The following is a 26038-nucleotide window of genomic DNA, read 5'->3' as shown; positions in this document are numbered from 1 at the left end:
TCATTATTTACTCACTACATTGACTGTTGGCCTTATATTTCTCATCTATAAATGGATGTAATCTACCAGAAATAATGAAGAATATATGGGTTGACTTCTAGAGCAGGAAAAAAGAAAAGTGAAGAGTCCTTACATTTTCCACCTTACCTTACAAATAAGGAAAGACTCAAATTCAGTTTGTTGGTATAAAGTCACAAATTGTTTCCTGCAGAAATAAAAATAAATTTTACCTCCTGGCTCTAAGGTCTATGTCATTTTAAGGTAACTACAGATATGTAAGTGGTACTATGTAAAAATAAATAGTGTCATGTTTTTTCAGATGTATTGAAGAACATACCCTTAGTATATCATTGGAAACATTTGTTATTGAATAGTATCTATAGGAGAATGTTTTTGAACTAATCACACTAAGCAGAAAACTATACCTTAGTCCATCAAAATGTGGAAATAAATAATTTTATTTATAAGAAAATAATACCACCAAGAAAAGTGGGTATACATTAGAGAGACTTCAGGAATAACATTAGGGTTTTTACTGTCTCTACCCATTTATGTGATAGTATTTCTGGATATTGAAACTGTCTTCTTGTTATTCTTATTGTATGTAATCCAACGCTATTTTTTACTATATATTTAATATGGGAAATATAGCTTCAAAAATATGTAAAGTTTTTTCCTTTTCAATCACAATATTGTCATTATCAGGGTACTCTGTGATCATCATTATCCTCATCAAAATTATTATTAGAATCTAAGTGGTAACTATTGAAACTCTGATATGCATCTATGATTTTGCGATTATTCATTTTGTCTTTTGATTAATAATTTTAATGTTACCACTGTGCATGCATCCATATTAATATTTTGAACAAAGAAACAAAAAAACTAAACTATAACTGGTAGCTTGGCTATGTGCTTATAACATATTATAGAATAGATTTTTGAGGTATTGCAATTTCCTAACAGGTATGAATTAACTTCCTCTCTCCTCACCACTACACACAAATATTTAAGTGTTTGAACAGAATTATTTCAAGTAATATACTACAATATCATGTGTATATCTAAAATTCCCTTAAAAGTAATAAATGCTACATTCTATTGAAATATTAGATATCTTATTCTAGGAAACTTTTGGAAAAACATACTGTATATCTTTGAAATAAAAAGGTAAAAAAATAGTAGCATAAGAAGTTTTAGAAAGAGTCTGTCTTCAGAAATGTATTTGTATATATATATATATATATATATATATATATATATATATATATTATGTGTAGAAAGACATACATTTTTAGAGATTGTCATCAGAAATATATACATATATCTAAATTTATGTGTAGAACGATATACATTATAATGAAACAAAAATCTTGAAACATAATTAAAATTAAAAAAATACATTAAACCAAGTGCCAGTGACTCACACCTATAATTCGAGCTATTCTGGGTAATGAGGTCTTAGAATTGTTTTTGAAACTAGCCCAGACAGAAAAGTACTTGTTAGATTCTCCAATTAACCACTAAAACCAGGAATTAGCTCTATATCTCAAGTTGTAGAGTGCTGGCTTTGAACACAAAATGGCTTAGGGACAATGCATAACCTTGCAAACAACATCTAGAAAAACAACAAAATATATCACATTAATTTCACAGAAGCATCTTTTACCTGCTGTAAACATTTCTTAGAAACATGAATACATGCCCATGGAAAATGTTAGGTAAAAAGTATAGAATATTTACGTCTATGTTAAAGACATGACTATTTAGATTGTTTAAGATATTTAGGAAATGATTTAAAATTAAGAATAATAATAATATATTGGGACTGTCTTTTATTCTATTTTACAATAGTAATAAAATATTTGTAATTATTCTGTAAAATTACTCTTGCTTGGTATTTGAATTATAATAAGTGATAAACATTTTTAAATGATTTCCATAGGAAAGGATAATTTTAATGGTATTAATTCTTTTGTAATTTCAAAACAATTAAGAAAATTATTCCAAGGCTGGTTTTCTCTAAAACTATATTTGTTTTCTTATTCTAATTTTCATATGTTCGTAGAAATTAAAATTTCAAAAATTCAATGGATGTTGGCATTCAGGATCATATTCATAGATACTAATAATGGAGTCGCTTAAGTGGAATTGTTTTATTTCATTTGTTTTTGTCACAAATAAATCAAGATGATTGCATGTTTTATTTCTTTTCACGTTATTGGCTCTTATCCTGAGAATACTTTTTTTCTAGCAAAGTAGAGAAAAGCAATTGGATTGAGCAAGTAACTTATGGCTATCAAAAAATGCAGATGCATAGATTTGTGTTTTCTATCATTTGCTAAAAGTTTCTTCCAGAAAAGGTTATCAATTACGTATAAGTGATGTATAATTCCTAGATATTCCAGTTATCACATACATTTTTTGATTGGGTTATCTCTGCATAAAGTATAAAAACAGACAAAAAACTCAAAATAAACAGAAATCACATCTTTGTTTTAGAAACTGCAGTTTACGAAGAATTTTTAGCCAACACCAAAAACATTAGGTATTTTGCATTTTGTAGGAAGAAATTTTAACTATAGTTTTATTTTTTTGCTGACATGAAATTCACATACAATATATTATCTCCTTTCATTGTATACATTTTAGTGCTTTGGAAGTGAATTGCACACTCATAGGTTTTCCAAGCCTAATTTTCACAAACTTGGATTTCTTCAAATAGAAATGCTATAAATTTTAGAACAGATATTAAAATAGATATAAAATTGAGTTACAAGAATTTGTCCTGCATACATCTTCTATAGGGTGTCTTTTCAAAATTTGTTTTGAGGAATTATTTCAGGTTCTCACTCATACTGTCCAAGTGCACAGTCAATGAACTACATTCCTGATCCATACAAGTTTTTTACTTCTCTTTAATACATACATAGAAGTGTAATATCTAGAACATATACAATTCTCTTTGACCTTTTGAAGACTTGAAAAATTGCTTAATAAAATGACTGCAGTATTGCACAAATCATTCTACTATGCGAAGTATATCAATTTCTCCACAAATGCATTACTATATTTTGTGTCATCTTTTTATATTATGGTCATACTACTGAATTTTCTTTTTCTTATTTCTTAGATACTAAAGAGGAGCTTAATTCATATGCTCCTCCTATTGACTATTAATTTACATATGTTCTTTATAGAAATACCCTGTTCGGGAAAAATTTATACAGAATTAGAAGATATAATAGTACTTAAGATTCAGGATCACTGTAGCATTAACATTGTAGCATTAACAAATATGTGCCCTCTATCTGTTGGATATGTTTTCACTACTTTCATAGAATTAAGAAAGATCATCAGTTGATATTAGTTTATTCTTGCTTTTCTTTAGCCACTAATGCTTTCCATGTCAAATTTTTGGAAACCGTTACTGATCCATTGTCATGAATTTTTACATGTATGTTTTGTAGGATTTTACAACTCACATTTAGTTTGATAATCATTTTTCATTTAAAAATTTTTGTATAAGGTTTGAGGTAGTAGTCTAAGATCATTCTTTAAAACTAGAGAGGCAGTAGTGCCAATATACCCATTTAATATTCTATTTTTATTTCATTAAGTCATGGCATCCTTTTCAAATCTATTGACAATAAAACTAAGAATTTACTTTTGATAAATCTGTTACATTCTTCTATGTGTCGGTTCTTTCACTAATAAACATGGTAATAAGATTCAAATCTAGTTAGAGTGCTCAAGCTACACCATTTTACAAGATTGTTCTGATTGACCTGTATTCCTTGAATTTACATACAAGTTTATTGAGCAGGTGGACCAATATTCTATAGATATCTAGATTTTTGATAGTCACTCATATTTGCACCTTGTGAAAACACAAGACCCGAGATATTATATAGTGAAAAACGTCTTTAGAGAATGCTTCAAACAACTAAAATTAATTTAGGAATGAGTTAAGATTTAGATAACACTATAGAATAATAAAGTTGAATGATAACGACTACAGAGAAGAGTGAAAGGGGATAGAATGATGGACCACCTAGGAGCTGTATGTCATTGTTATTGTGTTTCAAAAACAGAAAGACTTCAGAGAAGAGAAGGAGGAAAATAATCAAAGGGTCCTTAATCAAGTTCTTTTTAATCCACCTAATAGTGTGGACTGAGAGTCAGAGAAGATAGGAAAAATAAAATAGAAAATAAAGCATTATATAGACCTCTTACAATGTAAATAAATTGTAATAGCAATATGATAATTAATTTCCAAAGAAATAAAGGAAAAAATAGCTAAACTCTAAAGGCAAAAAGAATGAAGAGAGAAAAGAAGCAAAGTAAAACCTTTATCAATAACAAACACAAGAACTTGGAAGTGAAAAAGCAGTGGAAATACTCTAAATAACAATACAAATTGCTAACGTGGATAGAAAATGTATCACATTTAATCATATATAATTTTGAAAAAACATACTAGGAATGAAAATTTTAAAGTCATAATTTAAAACATTATTTACATTATAACTACACAGTATAGTTCAGTGGTAAAATCTTGACCTATCATATGTGAAATAATGGTGTGATCTCCCAAGCATTACAAAGGTACACACAAAGCACACACACACACAAAAACCATATAAACACACACACACACACACACACACACACACACATACACACACATACCACATACACACATTTGAAATATTGATATTATAATATTAAATAGAGGAAATTATTACAAATATTAAAAATTGATTAATATATGAAATCATAATATTGCTCATACTATTTAAACATTTAGTAGAAATCAAATAATCACAATATACTTGGATTCTTATAGATTAAGTAAATGGAAAATTAAGAAATAGAAGACATGAGAACCTTTGTAAATAAGCTTTAAATAATAAACATTTTGAAACATGTATCCTTTAATTTTGACAAAAGATTAATGTTACTGGTGTTTAAGTCTCAAGATTTAGAATATGATAACCAGGTGCTCTATATCTCGCTATGGGTGGCTATATCTCAAATCATTTCACTCTGGATATTTTTATGATAAAGTCTCATAGTTTCTCAGGCTCTCCCGAATTACAAACCCTATTGACAGTTCCTACCATAGGTAGAAAATGGAAGACCCAAATCACCATGCCCAGCTCAAACTTTTTTTTTAATTCAAGTACAAATATTTACAAAAAAGTGACCAGGAAATGAAGCCTTTCTTAATATAGTATGTGATTCTTGAAAATACAGTAATTATTTGTTACCTGGAAAAATATGTTTAGAACTATAAGAAAACCAATTTATGTAAATTCACCAACCATATAATAATTAAGAAAATAATATTAAATATTCACATGTTAAATGTTTTAAAAGTAACATATATGTGAATAATTTACATGTGTAAAAATCATGCAAAATTAAATGAACTAATCCTACAACTCTGAAAAAAGAATTATCTTAAAAAACAAGAAAATAATTAATTAAGACCAAAATTTGAAATATAGAAAATAAAATGAAATGTACCTTTTAGTTGACTTAAGTAACTGTAAGCCCTTTTTATATCAATTTTATAATAAAAAAGTATGAACAAAGAAAGCAAAAGTACATTTGAACAATACCAACAGCAAAAGCATCAGTAATTGAGTGTCCAAAAAAATCGATGGAGGAGATAACAATATTCCTTCCAAAAGAAATGTACTCATTACCTTAATTATGTACCTGTAACCCCTCTGTACATTACCTTTAAATAAAATTATATTGAAATTAAAAATAAAACAGATAATATAGCAATTAAGAATTCTTAGAAGCCATTAGTTAAAAACTTTATAAAAAACTGCCCCAAGTAACCAAGGAATATATTTTGATGATACTATTTAAATACTTAAACGTCAGCAGAAAAGCAAAATGTTTAAAATCTTTTACAAATAAAGTAATAAATCAGAATATATTACTATAATAATCATGGAATGGATTTTTAGTGGCAGTCAAATATGTAAGAATGAGGCAACATGCCATTCGTTTGCACTTAATAAGTGAGAAAGAATTTTTTAGGTCTTTTAAAATATATCATAAGTTTAATGAAGAAGCTATTCTGTCACATCATATGATAATTAGATAAAGATGATATTGGAGGAAAGAACAGATTGTACTAAGTTTTGGGATGTTAATGTATGTACTTATTTTGGTTTTGGAAAATTGTGAGGATTTCAACTTGTACTTGTGGAAAGGGAACCCCTATCCTAAAATTAACCACTGATATAATTCCAGCCTAACAAGAACAATAATGCTAGGCTGGCATTATATCAGTGGTTAATTTTAGGATAGGGGTTCCCTTTCCACAAGGACATGCACCTGATGCATCAATGGCATCCGAGTTGCACACCAACTTGTCTAGTTTCCTGGATCCTGCAGTCCTTCCAATTTTAGTCTCTAGATAGTGCAGGATGGTGGAAATGATCCAATGCACCCAGGTATAGATTGGGAAGGAACTCCCCTAAAATTTGTCCTGCTTTTTGTTCTCAAGCCTCCTAAGTAGTTAAGAGTATAGGTTGGAGCCCCTGGTGCCAAGCAGTAACAGTATTTTTAAAGCAATTAGACACATAGATGACAGGCTTGTGATTACCTCAGGAAAAGGATAAAAAAGCAGTGAAGCATAGAGGACAGACAGAATTTTAACTAGCTACTCAGAGGGTGAATTAGCTTAGCTAGCTACTGGGGAGGCCGATATCTGAAGACCACTGTTCAAAGCCAGTCCAATCATGAAAAAACATGTGATTATCTCCAAAAAACCAGAAGTGCAGCGGTGGCTCAAGTGGTAGACCACTATCCTGGGGCACAGATGCTTAGAGCAGGAATGATGAATGCATGCATGAGCACATGAACATGCACGTGTGTGTACACACACAAATGAGTATTTCAATGCAGAGTTCTTTATTTTTTTTTACCTTGCTGTACTTTATTTCCCTGTATTAGTTCACAAATTAAGAAAATTAGCAAAGCAACTATTTACATACAACTCATCATGTTTCTCTAAAGTCTACTCTCTTCATGGCAGCCTGCTTTTATTTGACCCAAAAGTAAATTATTCAGGAGATCAATTCATCTCCCTCAACTCTGTAATGTTGGATGATTGTTTAAGTTCTTCCTAGTAATGTAGTTTTGTGAATTCCTGCATCAAGTAGCATATTTCTTTCATGAACAGGGAAGCCTCTGGGAAAAAAAATAACTATAGATTTTACTCCTCCTGGCAAGCATCTAGAAATTTATTATCTTCATATAACCCATGATCTGTCTGTGTATGCCAAAGATGGCTGTGAATATAAAAAGACCCTTCTAAGCACATAGAATTCATATACCATTAATAGGAATGAAGGGATTTTTTTTATTATTCTGAAAATACCATACAGAGGAGTTACAATTACATGGACAAGATAATGAGTACTTTTCTTATCAAGCATTGTTGCCTCCTCCTTTGTTTCCCCTTTCTATCCCTTTCCATCCCACCCCTGCTGCCCCTCCCCGTTATTCCCCACCTTGCAAAAGTTTTAAAGTTCGTTTTTCGACATAACATCTTGTAAATCTCATTGTTACAATGGGTCCAACTCTATTCCTTCTTAAAGGATTTTTTTCCCCTTCCCCTCCACAAATTATACCAACATAAAATACAGTGAAAACAGGAGTTATATCGTGGGGGAGGGACATACAAAGCAACAAAAATTCATCTTATAAATATATTACAAACAATCGCATGAAAGAAAAAGATATTTGAATAATTATGTTGGGGTACATTTCACATAACATCAATGAATCTTACCTTTTCTGCTTGTCTCAGACATATACTATTTACTACCAATAAGGGAAACTATGGCGCCTATGTGCATTTGGGCCTGGCTTACTTCACTTAATATAATTTTTTCCTAGACTTTCATTTTCCTGACAATGGGGAAATGTCATTCTTTCTGATGGAGGCAAAGAGTTCCATTGTGTATATATACCACAATTACTTGATCCATTCATCTACTGAGGGGCATTTGGGTTGGTTCTATGCTTAGCTATGGTAAATAATGTTGCCATAAACATAGTTGTGCTGGGAGCTTTAGTGTGGTCTTCTTTGTGATCATTTGGGTAAATGCCCAAAAGTAGGATTGCTCGGTCATAGGGGAGCTCTATGTAGAGTCTTTTGAGGAACCTCCATACCACTTGCCAAAGTTGTTGACCAAGTTTACACTACCACCAACAATGCAGTAGGGTTCCCCTATCCACATCTCCTCCTGAATCTGTTGTTATTACAGTTCTTGATTTTAGCCATTCTAACTGAGGTGAGGTGGCATCTCAATGTTTTGATTTGCATTTTTCTATGGCTAGGGAGGTTGAGCATTTCTTCATGTGTCTATTGGCCATCCTTCTTTCTTCTTCAGAGAAGTTTCTCTTTAGCCCAGTATTTATTGGGCAGTTGTTTCTTTTAGGATTTGTTGTTGGGGGATTTAATTTTTTGGAGTTCCAAGTATATTTTAGATATGAGACCCTTGTCCGTTGTATGGATAGTGAAGATCTTCTCCCAATCCGTAGGCTTTCTATTGATCTTGCTAGCTTTGTCTTTGCCATGCATAAGCTCTGCAACTTCATGCAATCCCATTTGTCCAACCTTTCTATGATTTGTTGTTTCCGGGTCTCTATTAAGAAAATTTCGTCCTTTGCCAAGGAGAGTTAGGGTTTCTCCTATTCCATCCTGTAAAGTTTTCAGAGTGTCTGTTTTGACTCCGAGGACTTTGATCCATTTGGAGTTGATTCTGGTGCAGGGTGATTTATAAGGATCTAGCTTTAGTTTTCTACAAGTAGTTAACCAATTTTTCCAGCACCATTTACTGAAGAGGTTGTCTTCCTTCCATTCTATTTTTTTTAGCTGCCTTATCAAGATAAGATGGCTGTAGTTCTTTAGGTTCATTTCTGGGTTTTCAATTCTATTCCATTGGTCCTGAGGTCTGTTCTTGTGCACTGGCACAAGTACCAAGCTGTTTTGATTACTATGGCTTTCTAGAAGAGTTTGAAATTTGTTATTGATTTTCTTCCAGCACTGTTCTTTCTGTTAAGGATCGTTTTTGCTATACGTGGTCTTTTATTGTTCCATATATATTTTTGGATTGCCTTTTCTATTTCCTTGAAGAATGAGGTTGGAATATTGATAGGTATCACATTCAATTTATAGATAGCATTGGGAAGTATTGCCATTTTTATGGTGTTGATCTTTCCAATCTAAGAACATGGGGTTTTTTGCCACTTTCTAAGTCTGTTTTGATTTCCTTTTTTAGGTATTTAAAGTTTTCATCATAGAGGTCCTTCACTCATTTGGTTAAGTTAATTCCTAGGTATTTCATTTTTTGTGGGGCTATTAGGAATAGAGTTGCTTTCCTAATTTCAGCCACAATTTTCTCATTGTTGGCATACAGAAAAGCCATTAATTTTTGAGGATTAATTTCATACACTGCTACTTTGCAAAAGATTTGTATCACCTTGAGTAACTTGGGAGTGGATTCTTTAAATACAAGATCATGTCATCTGCAAAGAGGGGGAGTTTTACTTCTTCTTACCCTATTGGGATCCCCTTTATGTTCGCATCTTGTCTTATTGGTGTAGATAGGCATTCTAATACTAGATTGAAGAGCAGAAGAGAGAGTGGGAATCCTTGTCTCATTCCTGAGTTTAGAGGAAATAGCTTTGTTTTTCACCATTGAGTACAATGCTTTCTGTAGTCTTGTCATACACAGCCTTTATTGTATTGAGGAATGTTCCATGGTTTCCTAATTTTTCCAGGACCTTCACCATAAAGGGGTGTTGGATCTTGTCAAAAGCTTTTTCTGCACCTATTCAGATAACCCTGTGGTTCTTATCCTTGCTCTTTTTGATGTGATGAATTATGTTAATTGATTTGCGTATATTGAAGCAGGTTTGTATCGCTGAAATGAATCCTGTTTGCTCGTGGTGTATGATTTTTTGGATGAATTGTTGAAATCGATTAGTCAAAATTTTGTTGAGAGGCTTTGCATCTATGTTCATGAAAGAAATGGGTCTATAGTGCTCTTTCTTTGATGAGGGTTTTGGTATGAGGGTAATGATGGCTTCATAGAAAGCGTTTGCTTTATTGGGGAGTTACATCCGTTAATATTGAGAGATAAGACTGAGAGGTATTTGGATGTTCCTGCCATTTTATCCTCCTTCTTGGGAGCTACGCCTACTGCATTCTTCCTATGGTTCTTGGATTCTGTTTGGGTGTGGTTTCTTGGCCTTTCTTGTGGTTTTCTATGTGTAGGACATTAAGTATCTTTTGTAGAGCTGATTTGATGGACATATATTGTTTGTTTTTCTTTGCTATGAAAGATTTTTATTTTACCTTCAGTTATGAAGGAGAGTTTAGCTGGGTACACTATTCTTGGTTGATAGTTGTTTGTCTTTAGGGCATGGCATACATCATTCCAGGCTCTTCTTGCTTTAATTGTCTCTGTTGAGAAATCTGAGGTGATTCTAATTGGTTTTCCTTTATAGGTGACTGATCTTTTCTCCTTGGCAGCTTTAAGGATCTTTTCCTTGATCTGAATTGATCCCGTGTGGATTATAATGTGATGATGGGATGTCCTGTTCTTGTCTGGTCTATTTGGAGTTCTAAAAGCTTCTTGTATCTGAATATGCCTATCTTTTTGCGTGTTGGGAAGTTTTCTGCTGGGATCCTGTTAAGCAAATTTTCTAGACCATTAACTTCTGTCTCTATGTGCTCCTCTACACCCATTTCCCTCAGATAAGACCTTCTGATGGTGTCTTCCAAGTGTTGAATAAATTTATCATATTTCTTGAATTTGTCTTGGACAGTTATATGTTCTTTCTCTATAATACCTAGGCTGTCTTCAATGCCGGAGATTCAATCTTCTGCATGGTCTAACCTACTGTCAAGACTTTCTACTACATTTTTTCATTTCTTTTGCTTCTGATTGGTCGGTTTTTATGGCTTCAAAATCTTTGTTGGAGCTTTGTTTTAAATCTTGTATGAAATTCTTTACTTCCTTAATTTGTGTTCAGTGTTTATTCTCAAATCACTTAGTTGAATGGTTATGGTTTCCTTGGACTCCCATTGCTTCTGTTGGGCTCCATTCAGCATTCTCTTTGTGGTCTCCCTGACTCCTTTCAGGTGCCTGTTTATGGATTCCATGAATGCCTTTATTGATCTTTGTCTATGCTCATCCCGCTCTTGCAATTCTTGTATTACTCTTTGATTAGATTTCTCACGTTCATGCAAATCCTGTAGTTCTCTTTGTTTGATCTCAGCCTGCTCATGCAATTCCTTTATTTCTCTTTGAGTGTTCTCAACCTGCTCAGACAATTCCAGTATCAACCTTTTAGTATCTTCCTCAAGCCCATGAGCTTCCTGTTTTGATCTTTGGTTTGCCACCTCTCTCTCCCTATCAAGCTCACACTGAGTCCTTTGCAGGGTTTCAATCATTTCATTCACCATGTTTACCAGTAATGTTTGTAGAGCTTTTTGGGAACTCTCCTCTGGATTATTCATTATCTGTTCTATCACCTGATTATCTTGAGTGGGAATTGAGATACCCGGAATTGCCATTTTTCCTTGTGTTTTTCTTGTTTGTTCTGCCCATTTGGGATGAAAGTAATGCTAGTTTTGTGCTAGAACACCATTTTAAGGCAAGCATCAACCAAAGTCCTGTAATTGCATAGTCAAAAGTCTGCAGATACAATCTATTTCAAGAGATACAGTCTATTCAACATTAAACAACTATGTATTAATGGGGTAAGAATAGCAAAGAAGAATTTGAAATTTGAAATTATTATGTTTAGGGAGAAAGGTGTGGAAAAATAGGGATAGAGGGATGTGGATAGGTAAAAGGAGAGTGAAATTAACCAAGTCCTACTCTCAAGAGGGAAATGGATTGGAAAGAATGAAAGGAGAGAGAGAAAAAATTGAGACAAGAAAAAAATGGAAAGACAAATATTTAAATTTAAAAAGGGAAACTCTTAAAAGTAATGAAAATTTAAAGAAGTGACATTGAGAGATGAACGGGGATAGGATGAGAGGAGGGGAGGGATAGAAAGGAGACCTGAAAAACTAAAAAAATAATTATTTGTGGAGGGGAAGAGGAAAAACAAGTCGTTTAGATAAGATACAGGTGGACCCGTTGCAACGATGAGAAGTACAAGTTGTCATGTCGAAAACGAACTTTACAACTTTGGTGGGGGGGGAGGATTAAATGGGGGGCAGTGGGAGGCTGGGAAGGAATGGGAAGGGGAAACAAAGGAGGAGGCTACAATGCTTGATAAGAAATGTTCTTATTATCTTGCCCATGTAATTTTAACCCATATGTACAGTATTTTCACAATAAAAAAATAAATTAAAAAATACTTCAAATATTGTATAGGTATAAAGAGATAATACTGCTATTAAGGAATTTAATCCTAAGAAGTTTTGAATTAAGGAATACATTTATGAATTAAGTATGTACACAATGGGGGATAAGGTCTTATAATCAATGACAGGTATATATGAGGATAAGCAGAACAACAAATAATTCATGCAAAAAGAACAAAAGATGAAAAAGTAAAATCAATGAGAAAGAAAGAACAAAAAATACCTAAAGGTCAGTAGAGATTTTTTTTTAAAAAAGCACATATACACCTAAAATAGGAGTTATAAGAGGAAGAAAAAAAGATTAATAAAAACAATTTTTTATAATTAAAAATAAATATTTTAAAAGATATAAAAAAAGACTTCTTTGATTTTGTTTTTGGGGTGTTGATGGGAAGATCCTGTATCTCCCTTGTGTCAGTAACCAGTCTCTTGATGGAGTCTCTGCTTTGCTTATGGTGTTTCGTTTTCTGTGGCTTGATTGGTTTTTTTAAGTCAGTTTGTTTGGGCAGGCAGAAAAAATTCTGTTGGTTTACCCAGAAGTTTGTGATCTTCCTCCGAGGCTAGTTCAGTGGGAGGGAGATCTGCTTTGAGTATCACAAAAGAGGGAGATGGCTGTTTCCTCTAGTTTGGAGTTGCTGTGAAAAGGCTGGGTTCTGGGAAAAGTTGAGGCCTTTCAGAAAACAGTAGCTTTTCCCTGAGGGGCTAGCTTCTGAGACATTCACAGAGCCCAGCCTGGAGCCATTCTCAGGGTTTATGTTTACTGAGTTTCAATTGATTGTCAGGGCTGCTGTAGAGAGGAGCAGCCTCTGGCTCTTTTTACCCAGTGAAGAAAGCCACTCCTTCATGGGTGTAGCTTTCTCTGCCTGGTTGTGGACTTCAGAATGGCAGGTCAGGGTAGGTACTTGTGACTCGCTAAATGACTCTTTTGTTTTCATCAAAGGACTGAGTTGGAGCTAGCTGCTTAGCCAGGCCTTTGTCTGTATCAAAGATGGATATCTCCGCTGTTGGGGGGAGGAGTGGCCTTCCCTCCTCTGCTTCCTTTGAGAAGCAGTGAGAATGTCAGTTTTGTACTCACGCGGGAGTGTTGGTTCCTGAGTAGCCTATGTTCTGCTATCTGCAGGATGAAGATATCTGCTATTTGTCAGTTCTTGTTGGTGTTGAGTAAAATCTGCTCACCTGCTGCATCTGGCACATTTGTCCCAAACTCTCTGGGTTGTAGGTATGGTGGCTATGGACGCCACCACAACCGCCACAGCCGCTGCAGCCATGGCTGCCGGAAAATGCTCACATCTGTCTCCTTACCTGGATTTTCCCTCTCTGGCCAAACTCTCTGTACTGTGATGCACACTTGGTGTGCCTAGGACTGTTCACTGGAACATTAGAACTGCTTTCTCTGCGAGAACTTGTTTAGCCACCAGGTTCTCCTCTGCCATCTTCTCGAAATTCCTGAAGGTGTTTAAATGTCACTGGAATTGTTTTGGAATAAATATTTTTTACCTTGACTATCTTGAGAAAGAAGATTTGGTTTCTCAGCACTATTGGTAAGAACTTGAGTGAAAGAAACAAAAGGAAAAATGAGGAACAACTCAACACATACATTCAAAAGAAACAAAACAACCCAAGCAAACCCAAATTAACTCAGTACTCAAGAACCTGCAGGAAATTCAAAGGTTTTTAAAAAATAGCTATGATAGGGGCTGGGAAGATGGCTCAGTGGTAGAGCGCTTGCCTTGCATGCATGAGGTCCTGGGTTCGATTCCTCAGCACTACATAAGCAAAAAGAAAAAAGCCGGAAGTGGCGCTATGGCTCAAGTGGTAGAGTGGTAGCCTTGAGCTGAAGAGCTGAGGGACAGCGCCCAGGCCCAGAGTTCAGGCCCCACGACCGGACTCAAAAAAAATAGCTATGATAAGCTTATGAAAATCCTGACTACATGGGAGCCTACTGTGGTGAGGATAGTGGTTAAAGCTCAGACTGGATCGAAAGATCTGTACACAATGCCAGGAACCTGTTATTCTAAATTCCAGGAAGAATAACACGAAGTAGACTGAGCCCATGATCATACACAAGTAGGAAGTGAGATTCAATCTGAAAGTTAATCAGGATAATTTAGGGCTGGGGGCATGCCAAAGTGGTAAGAACATCCATTTAGAAGACACAAGACACTCAATTGAAATTCTAATATTATGGGTATTAAAGAACAAAAGCTATGACTTTAAATAATTGGAATAATTGCAAGATTTGAATATTGAGTAGAGAAAAATCCATGAGAGAGATAGAGTTTACCCATGTTGCAATGCTTTCTACTTATGTGATAATATTATGTGGTACTCCAGGTACAACAGAGTTACCTTGCAATGAGCATGGATGTGCATTTGGGTGAAAGAAATACTCTACTTACACAGGTGTAAATTAAATACTTTTTGGGGGTAGATTTTAGTTCTTGAACTAAGAGCCTGGGTGATATCTCTGAGTCTTTTCTCTCAAGGCTATCACTCTACTACTTTGAGCCACAGTTCCAATTCTGATTTTCTGTTGGTTGTTTGGAGATAAGAGGTTCATGGACTTTCCTGCCCAGGATGGCTTCAAACCAAGATCGTCAGATCTCAGCCTCCTGAGTAACCAGGATTCCAGGCCTGGGCCGTCCATGTTTTTAATAATTTAGTAAATTGTAGTTACAGAAGTTAAAATTTATCATTATAACTTTTATAATATATGTGTGTATATTTATATCAATGCATACATATAGAAATATTTTAATGTGTTTTTGTATCTACAGTAGATTTATGAAATCATCCTTCATTACAAAATAACATGGAAACAAGTTTAATGAGGAGCAGAGCATAGGGAAAAGTCACGTTTCTTGTTGAATGAAATATGAATTGTGAGAATCAGTTTGAGAAAACCATTTAACAAAATGGATAATGGCTATTAATTCCAATCCCTTTAATTGCCCATATTTTGCATCCTCACACATGAGTGTCAAAGTCAAACCACACATTTTTGCCTTTGTAGTTAAATCATGCTATAATTTAGGGGATAGGTGAAGTAATCAAATAAAAGATTAAAATAATAGTAAGTGATGCTATGAGAGCTGAAAATTATTTTAAATATGATAGTAACTAATTAAATTCCATATCTCTTACTTTTACTCTATTGTCATATCCCTCATTACCACATTAGGAAAGTACACATAAGATTCTCACTAAATTATGTGTAAAATTATGAAAAATGTATTAAAAGAATATGGGCACATCGGGGCTAGGAAAGTGGCTCAGTGGTAGAGCTCTTGCCTTGCATGCATGAGGCCCTGGGTTTGATTCCTCAGCACCACATAAGCAAAAAGAAGAAAGCTGGAAGTGGCGCTGTGGCTCCAATGGTAGATTGCAAGCCTTGAGCAGAAAAGCTGAGGGCCAGCGCCCAGGCCCGGAGTTCAGGCCCCTCGTCTGGACAGAAAACAACAACAACAACAACAAGAATATGGGCACAGTGTGGTTTTAGCTGATTCAGACCTGTAGGGGGTAGTGTGTTTTTGAGAACTTGAAAAACCTTGTGATGGAGATGAAGGATGTGCTTATTCTGGAAAATTGGCTAGAGGGTTGCTCCCAGAAAAACAGTGGTGAATTCTTCCCAAAGGTTACAGTAAAATCAATCTCACAATTATGTTCTCTACTGCACTATTCACCATAGAGAACTTATGGAATCAGCCCAGATGCCCTTTAGCGGAGGGATGGTTGGAGAAAGTGTTGCACATATACACAATTGGATTGCACCCATCCATTATAAAGACCGTTACAGCATTTGCAAATAAATGGATAGATCTAAAATTATGTTAAGTAAACGACGTCAGAGCCAGACACACAAAGGACGCGTATTTGGAAGCCAGAATTTTATGCAAGTTAAACAACAGTATTAATCAAAGCATGCTATTTGCAGAGGAGTATTTAAAAGGTGTAATTTCTTATAAAATTGAACTTTTAATCCAACAAAATGAATACCAGGAAACTATCACTTGGAAAATGTGAGGGGAAGTCAAAAGGAAGGATTAAAGAGACTTACGGAAGTAGAGAGTGAAGCCATAATATTCAATGCAGATAGTATGAAACTAGGAAAAAATGAAAGTGGGGTGAGGTTTGGAAGGATGTGAGAAATTTATGTAAAGATCCATCATACTTAAAAACTGATTCATTGAATGGAAAACCCTTCGTACAACTATTTACTAAAAATATAATGAAAAACAATGGAGACATCTGATCTTAACCCATGAGTCAATATGATAATTTCCTTCTCAGAAATTTTCTTTGCAGGTATTATCCTCATAATAACAGAAAAGTGAACAACGCAATGAATATCAATACATCACTTTGCCTATCCTAAATAGACACAATATAAAATTCACAGTACAAATATTTGAATATATCACATGATAAAATAACAAGTAGAAAATATCAAACTATGATTGTTTTTCCAAGTACTTTACCTTTGGTATCTAATTTAATCCTCACAATAATCCCATAAAGTAGAACTACTTCTATTTTTAATTCTAAGATGATGATATGTAAGTCTTCTGAGTTGGAATTACTAGTACAACATTGTACACACGGTAAGTGTTAGGCTGCGGTCCATTCCCACCATATCAAATAACCTCATTCTATTTTATAACTAAATACCAGCACTCAGTCTACTAATTCTAGGAAAATTTCCCAAAATTATTGTGCACACTCTAATAATATTTCACTTTATCTTTGTTAGAAAATAGGTAACTAAGCCGGACACCGGTGGATCACCCCTGTAATACTAGCTACTCAGGAGGCTGAGATCTGCGGATTGTGGTTCAGAGCCAGCTCGGGCAGGACAGACTGTGAGACTCTTATCTCTCATAAACCACTAGTAAACTGGAAGTGGCACTGTGGTCCAAGTGGTAGAGACCAGGGACAACACCCAAGCCCAGAGGTCAAGCCCCATGACCAACAACAACAAAAAAAGAAAATAAGTAACTGTAATATGAAAACTCCAAGTTCATAATCAATTTATACCTCCCTGGTGAAAGGAACTGCTAAACTATAACATTCTTGATTTCTAGCTCAAAATACTATAAATCATATTTTATCCCTTCACTCAACACTGCACTGCCTGGGGACCCCATCTCTGGTTAACACAGTCTTACTGAAAGAATGACCTGCCCAATTCCTGATGGAAACAGACTGCAGGTCTTTTGGAGCAATTGTTTCCATATTGTAGCTCACCTAAATTGTTTTCCATTAGAAGTATTTTGATTGCTTTTTATACCCAACATTTTGAGAGAAATGTACTACTTTATAATGTTATTAAAGAAAGACTGATATAAAAATCACTTTTCACCCCAGATAAATAGTTTACCTTTCGTATACACAAAAATGCAGTCTGACATATTAATGTTAGGAATGAGAGGTTAAAAATCATAGGCACCAAGACCTAAGTATGAATTAAAGACTCTCCAACTTGTGAATACAATTGGTTTAAAAAGACATCAATACTACTGCATTTTTTAATTCCCTATGATAATGATAATGATTCCCTATGATAATGATAATGAAAATGATAAACTCTTAACACTTAAAAATAACTCATTTTCTTGGGAGTAGGACACATAACACAAGGTTAATTCTAATCATTTAAAAAGACCTTTATTTATACTAAACATTCACTCATAACTATAAAGATTCTAAAACTAACTGAAGTACAGAGACACAAAGGAAATAATTTAACTGCATCATGTACATTCAATGGACTGTTAATAGAAAACAAAGTTATACTAGTAATTAGCTTACCCAATTCACTTACATTCTTTTATTCTATTCCATTTACTTTCATAAAAACTGGGTTTTCATAAAATGATGCATGAAAAAGCCTATATGCCCACTTACATTTTCAGATCTTAACAATATTTATTTCAGAAATTTTAGCTCTATAGTCAATGAACTGAAATAATACTAAAATATTCAAAGGACTTTTAGAAATTGCAAGACTTCCTCTGGGATGTTATGTATATTGGAAAAGATATTCAAAAAGCCTTATTTGTTAAAGTTGCCATAGTTACTCCCACAAAAGAGCCATTGGTAAAGATCCCTGTGCATGTACAAAACACCTTCAAATGCATACACAATCTGGACATGACATATCCTTTTTGTTTGTTCGTTTTTGGAAGGAATATCTAACAAGCATATCGACAATACTTATTTTGTCAATAAGATGGGATATTCAAACGTAATATGGGTTTGATTAACTCTTAGTGCGAATAGATATGGTCTTGCAAAGAAAGTGATTTTCTACAGAAAACCGGAAAGAGTTTATCCAACTTGTGTTTCACAGGAATAACCAGAGAGTAACACCTGTTTGGTCACGTCGGTCCAAATCACTCCATGAGTGTATATTAAAAGTATAACCAATTTAAGAGGTCAAATATGAATTTTGTACTGACAATCATCTTACAGCAATAACTTACTACCTAATTATGTCTGTATCTTCTTACCTCACATACAATAAGAGCTGAAAGCGGTCTCTTTATCTAACTTAATGCTGTAAATGCTTTGATTATGATGACTTTTTTAGTAGACAAATAATATGTACAGAAGGGTGGTTCCACTGAAATGACATGACAGAACACTGATAAATAAAACATTGCAACACAGTTAGCTCTTTTCAGCCTCACCCTGTCCAGATTGGCAAGCAACATTGCAACAGCACACGCACACATATACATGTATACACATGTTCACACATGCACACACACATGTACATGCATGCTAAATTCAGGGTTTATTGTACAAAAAAGTTCAAATAAAATATTAGTGATTAGGACAAATGATAATATGCCTTATTACAAAATAATACATGAACCATCACCACCCATGTTACATTTTACCTGCCTCTCCAAATGTGACCACTTAATTTATTTTTAATTAATTGATTACCTTATTTATTCGTTTGGTGCTAATATTAGGGCTTGAACTCAGGGCCTGGCTTTGTCCCAGAATTTATTTTTTGTTTCAGTTTTCTCAAGGCTAGCATTTTACTGCTTGTACCATAGCTCCATTTCTAGCTTTTTCTGGTTACTTTCAAATCAGAATCTAATGGACTTTTTTTTTCTTGGCCTGCTTTCAAACCACAATCCTCAGATTTCATCTTTCTGATTAACTACTACTAAAGACAGAAGACATCAGTGTGGCTTCTAATTTTTCCTCTGTAGTTATCAAATGCACATACTTAAATAGTAATTTAAAACTGAGAGTATAGAAGCAAAATGTACAGTGATGATACTGTCCTGTCAGAAATTCAAGTTAGTAATGTAAATTATTCTTAAGACCATACACAAAAAATATCATATTATAGTGTAAGAGAACTCACTATTGAACATATGAGCCTTAAGAGCTTTCTAATAGATCCATTATTTATTGTTATCCAACATTAGAAAAATGTATGAGGCATTGGTAAAATAGAAGTCCTTTGCATGACTACATATATTCCTTGTTTTTTTTTTTAAAGACACTTGCTTTCATTTAAAAAGTAGGCCTGTCTATTGTCTTCATGTGATTTCAATAATTGAAAGTGCTTAGTGAGAAGGTCAAAATGTATTAGTAGTCCTTAACTATCAATTCTCACTTTTCTTCTTGGAGAATATAATGATCAAATCAATAATTCAGAATCAGAAATCAATATTTCAGAATCATGCTTCCAGTGCAAGTGGATCACCAGTAAGAAATCCTCAATACCACAAAGTTTTGTCACAGATACAATCTCCCTGCCTTCTCTAGCTGCTTTACTACCTTACTATTTCTTCATTATACAGGAAAAGTGTGATTCACCTGGTTTCAGTCAGATCTGTTGCTAGAATTATCAAGGAATTAGTTTATTGTCTGTAATTTGGTCAAAGTTATGTCTCTTTATGTAGGCTACTATAAATGTATTTACTAATTTCAAGTAAATACATAAATTCTATTCCCATCTTTTTTATAAAATAAAATTTTGTTTGCTCTATAAATTGATCAGAGGCATGGATTTTGTGGCTAGCTAGGTCATTGCACATCATCTGTCTCTCTCTCCCTTTCTTGGTTCTCATAGATAATATGATTGCTCCATAATTATCCTAATTTATTTTGCTTTCATATTTTTGGTTGCATCATTTCAGTTTTTGCTCTGCCATTTCCCAAATCATTTATATAGAAGGCGTTATTTCCTAATTTCTCATTCCTAGAATAAGCTGCACATGAAGACATCACTGGTCCTCATTTTCAGTGTGTACATTTGGATACGGAGGAACATCTTTCCTCTGCTCTCCATCAATTCCCTACTCTCCAGTGAGAATAATTTCGAATAGTAAAATTGGAAAAAGAGAAAATAAATCATGGTGAATAAACAGTTGCGGAAAATTCACTGGATATTTCTGACCAGTTCAACCAATGTGAACTATTAGGAAAATACATGGACACCTCATTCCCACTGGCACTCAAAGTTTCTGGTTAGGCAATTCTTAGGAATATGAAGAACAAGATGAAAAAATAAGGAATGATAACAATTGCAAGAAAAAAAATGAAGAAGGATCCAAGCAAATTTCTTCATTGGGCTGCCAAAAATATTCGACTTACTACAGTGTGGAGACTTCTTTCCCAAAAGGCCACTCATGTGAATAGTAGGGATGACGATGAGTATACCCATCTTCATCGAGAAGCGTACAGTGGACAATTAGACATTGTCAGTGAGCTGGTGTCTCAAGCGGCACATGCAATAACTGTAGATGAATGGACACCCCTGCACAGTGCATATACGTGGAATAATACCAGAGTGACTTCTTTATTACTTCATCATGATGCAGATACCAATGCCCAACTAAAGGCCTCTTGTCCCCCTTACATCTTGCTGCTGAGAATTGAGCTAGCAAATATATGCTTGATTTCCTTCTGTTGAACCATTATATAAAACCAGGCCTGGAGAACAACATAGAAAAAATTGCATTTGATATTGCCAAAAGGATAAGTATGTATCACTACCTCTATGAAGTTGTGGAAGGCTGTACAAATTGTTCACCTATGTCCTAATGGTTGGGTTAAGTTTCTTAAATTTCAAAAATGCAAGTCGATCTTTTGTGTCCCTACAAAATATTTTCACAATCCAAATAAGAGCAATATGTTTTATTTTGGTCTGTCATGGGGCTTGAACTCTGGGCCTGGGAGCTATTTCTGTGCTCTTCAGCTCAAGGTGAGCGCTCTACTACTTGAGTCTCAGCTCCACTTCCAGTTTTCTAGTGGTTTATTGGAGATAAGAGTACCACAGACTTTCCTTCCCAGGCTGCCTTGGAACCATGATCCTCAGATCTCAGCCTCTTGTGTAGCTAGCATTATAGACATAAGCCACATGTGCCCAGCAACACCAATATTTTACTGTACAAATTCATGGATTCCGCAGAATTCTTCCAAGTGAATTGCCTGCATTGGATGTCAAAATGTATTCAATAGTTTTTGGATACATGTATAATGATTTCTTCAGAGTTTGTGATTTTTTAATCAGAAACAATTTTAACTTACCTGTTGAAATGAGTAGTACAGAAACTAAAATATTTCTGGTGCTTGTCTGAAAAAGTATATTTTAAAATATTCTATATTCTATGTTTGCATAATGTTCATAATTTATTTTATTTTCTCCTAGATATACTTTGAATTCTACATTATTTTATAATATTGAGGTTCATTAATGTGTTCTTTCTGATTGTATTCCATATAGAAACAGTTTGATTCCTTTTTTTCTAGGTCTTAATATTATTTTTCTTTGGGATAAAATGACAATGTTGTCTAATTTGAAAAGTTTTGTAAAGTTTATGCTATGTAAACGCCTTTCTGAGGTGAATATTTAATACACTGATGTCAAACTGAATTTAATTATATGAATTACGTGTATTGTTACAGTTGTAATTTTGTTTTAATAACTGTTTTTCATTTCTTGCATCTGAAGAATGAAACATATGGAATACTTCTCAAATTTTCATGTTATCCTTGTGCAAGTGCCATGTTAATCTCTGCCTTGTAATTTGAGTATTAGTGCTGCTGAAGCATGTAGTATCCTCTAAATTTAAGTAGTTAATGATGCAATCTTTATACAAGCCTATATCTATGGGTGCCTACTTGTAACAAGGAAACCGTATTGTTCCTAACAATGCTATCGATCTTATTTCCCTAAAATTCTGTGAATAGTAGAAAAAATTATATTGATCAATCAATTGCTCACATTTGCAAATTTTTTTGTCAATGACTATCTTAAGTCTTTTTATTTGGAATTTGATCATACTCTCAATTATTTATAGATAGGTCCAAAGGTGATGGCTTTTTCAAGTACTTATTTATCCAACTGTGTTAGCTATGTGGACCTAATGGATTCAAAGTAAGCATTGCTTAAGAGCTACTTCTAAACTTCTTCAGCTGATATTTTCCCAAATGAGGTGTTACTGGCACAAATGTCTACCTGAGCCTTTACCCTTCTTCCATGTGGGAACAGACCAACCAGAATATCTTACCCTGACAGCATAGATTGTCTTACTAGAACAAAACTAATCTTGGTTACAAGGGATCATAGAGAGATGAACAGTTCAAACAGAACTGTTCAGACTAGAAGGTATTTTATCAAAATATAATTGTTTATTATACCTTCCATTTCAAAAGTAGCTAAAGCCAAGAAGGTGAAAAAATTGTTCATATGCATGATTACTTAATGTCCTGGCCTGTCTACCATCCAACCAGGCAGGAACTTACACTACTGCCTTTTTATCACCAAATATTTTCATAGTTGCGGGAGAAGTCCATATGTTTCTCCCAGTTATTAGGCATTAAATTGATACTGTTTTAATCACAGTGTTTCCTCTTGCCTCCATGCTGTAAATCTACAAATGGTAAATCTTTAGGTCTAACTCTACCAAACACTAAGGTAGAGATAATGGAATAATACTTTAAAACAGAGTTGCCTTTGATACAGTAACTACAACAGAACAATGCAAACCTGTGCCTTTTAATTATATTATATATAATTATATATTTTATATTTATATGTGCTGATTTTATATTTCACACAGTAAAACTTACTAGAATTAGTTGATAATTTGACAAATAAATTGATATTTATTTATTCCAATAAATAGAATTGGAATATAAATAATTAGGTTTAAAATATATATTAGATATAAAAAGTATCAATGCAATGTCTTTAGTATAAACTTGTGATAAATTCTAACTGTTCTTGGTCTTCTGAATCCACATGGTAAAAAACAATGTTTTCCTCTAATCTATAATACATTTTACTCTGCTGTTCTGTTTATTGTTTTAACTGTCTTGTCCCAATCTGTTTTTCTCCATATTTCGGAAGCATTCCTATTGATTATACTCAAATTTTGCTAAGATGTCTAAAAAAACATTATCCTTCTGCAGTCCCCATGGGTCCTAGGATCCCAGGTCCCAGTTACCTGTATCATCAGATAACAGGGGCAAGACTTCTCACCAAGGCCCATGCAACATGTCAGCACATAGTAATTGAAGACCAACCTCAATTTCTCATTTCCTATATTTCAGGGCCCCAATTCCTTGAGATGCAGGTATTAGCAGTAAGCAATTGTGGAATGCAAGGCAACTTAAAATGAAGAATGAAATAACAAAATTTGAGAGAAAGTACTGTAATTAAAACATTCAATTTATAGATGACCAGCCCATATGAGTGAACAAGTTCACAAAGTGTCATAAGATTATTTTTAATACCCTTCCCCTATGATTAATGAAAGATTTTATTCCAACATAAGTGGGCCAAAAAATAGTTCCTTGAAGGATAGATCCATAATGGGTCTACCAAAGCCCGGAAAACTTGACTTAGAGGTCAAATGTAATTCAGAAAAATATTTGAAGCACTAAGGAGTGCTTCAAAACACTGGGACTTCAGTACAACATGGTTCTGTGGTATAAAAATGTCACTCTCATACCAATGATAATCTACATTTAATCTTCTGAAAGTGTATTCCTTTTCAAATAAACTTTTTAAAATCACATTCATCAAAATGACATTTTACAAGTTGATGATACTTAGTGACATTACAAGATTTTTAAGTGTAGGGAGCAAGTTACAATAGAGTTGAATTATTTAGACAGCACTAATGCCAAACACGTTCAACCATTCATTAAAGTGTAGAAATAGTACAACCCACAATTTGTGTTTTTCAGTAAGGGCCTTCCAGAAATGTGTTAAATAGGTTAGCCTCCTAAATTTCAAACCCAAACGTGAGCTAATAAATTTCATCATTTAATAAGGTTCACTTTAAAAAGTCACAAATAGTTGCCTTATCATATGTTATTTTATGTTTTCCCTCTATCTAACATAGTAAGAAATATGACTTTAAGTCTTGAATATGGGTATTCATCAGAGATATGACAAACATAATATCTGTCTTCTATTTTTATCATATTCCTCTTTTGGAATAAATTTTAATTTTCTTCTTTTTCCAAAACTTATAGGCAGTAGAAAATATTATTCCATGTAAAATAAAAGAATCACACCATTGTACAAAGCCATTTATAAAAATTCGTAGTTAGGAATACATTCTAAGCCATTTTTTTAACTTTCTTTTTGACTAAAGATTAATCTTCCAAATGGATGAGAATAAAATCTTGTTTAGGTGATTCACCTCTCCAGTCTCCAGCAAAATGTTGCTGCAGATGAATCAATTATGGAAATATAAACTGACATCAGTTCAAGAATATGCAGGATTGAAAGTCCATGGAATGCATATAAACCATTCAAAGTATTAATAGACAGTTTAACACAATGACTATCAGGAAGTTGAAACCAGAGAGGAATTATAGTAAAGACATAGAATGAATGAAAAATGAACAAGGGGAAAGTACAGCTAGAATATTCAATGTACACATATGATAAAGGAAGTGGTAAATTGGAAATAAATCTTGGAGAAAGGGTTGGTTGAGAATGATGGAAGGAGTGACTCCGATCTAGGAGCATTGGACAATTAGATGGATATATTTAATTGTAAAACAATTGCACAACCTTTTAAAATTCAGTTAAAAAACACAAGAAACAAAAAACAGAAAAATCACAACCAAACAGCAATCTCCAGAGAGTATTAATATGACCTCTCAAAATTTTAATCAATTAATGAAGGGCAGTCTTGGAAAAAGCAAACAAAACTGTTCAAAGAGAGAAGTTTGGGATAGGGGAGAATTTTGAACAGAATTAAATAGATTGTCTAAGGTTATAAATCACCTCCATCTGCTGCAAATAGTATCTTTCTTCTACGAGTTTTCTGTCTGAACTGGATAATCCAGTCCTGAGACACACTTCGTAGCTTGTGAGGTTAGAGTGGAAGAAACAAGATCATGAACCCATTACTCCACTGGAGAGAAAACAATACTCTATATTTTCTCTAATATCTCTTCACTACTCTTTCTTCATACTTTTAAGTCAATTGATTTTGAATTATATTTTTCCTTCTTTCTTCTGGCAAAGTAATTCATTAAATATTATTTGCCATTTTCTTCTTTCATGCTGTTTAATTGGCCATTGATATTTAATGAGTCCATTAAATATCCCTCTTGCATTTG

The 26038-nt window shown here is 33.8% G+C and overlaps 1 pseudogene; it reads right to left on the bottom strand.

Annotated features, from left to right (window-relative positions):
- Window positions 1-22407: 22407 nt before the first annotated feature.
- On the bottom strand, window positions 22408-22504 carry LOC122128229 (annotated as a pseudogene).
- Window positions 22505-26038: the final 3534 nt, after the last annotated feature.

This window comes from Dipodomys spectabilis, unplaced genomic scaffold, assembly GCF_019054845.1.
Source record: "Dipodomys spectabilis isolate Male_0828 unplaced genomic scaffold, ASM1905484v1 ptg000010l, whole genome shotgun sequence".
In the NCBI taxonomy this organism is placed as follows: domain Eukaryota; kingdom Metazoa; phylum Chordata; class Mammalia; order Rodentia; family Heteromyidae; genus Dipodomys; species Dipodomys spectabilis.
The sequence above is the reverse complement of the archived record's forward strand: the minus strand, read 5'-3'. Positions and strand labels throughout refer to the sequence as shown.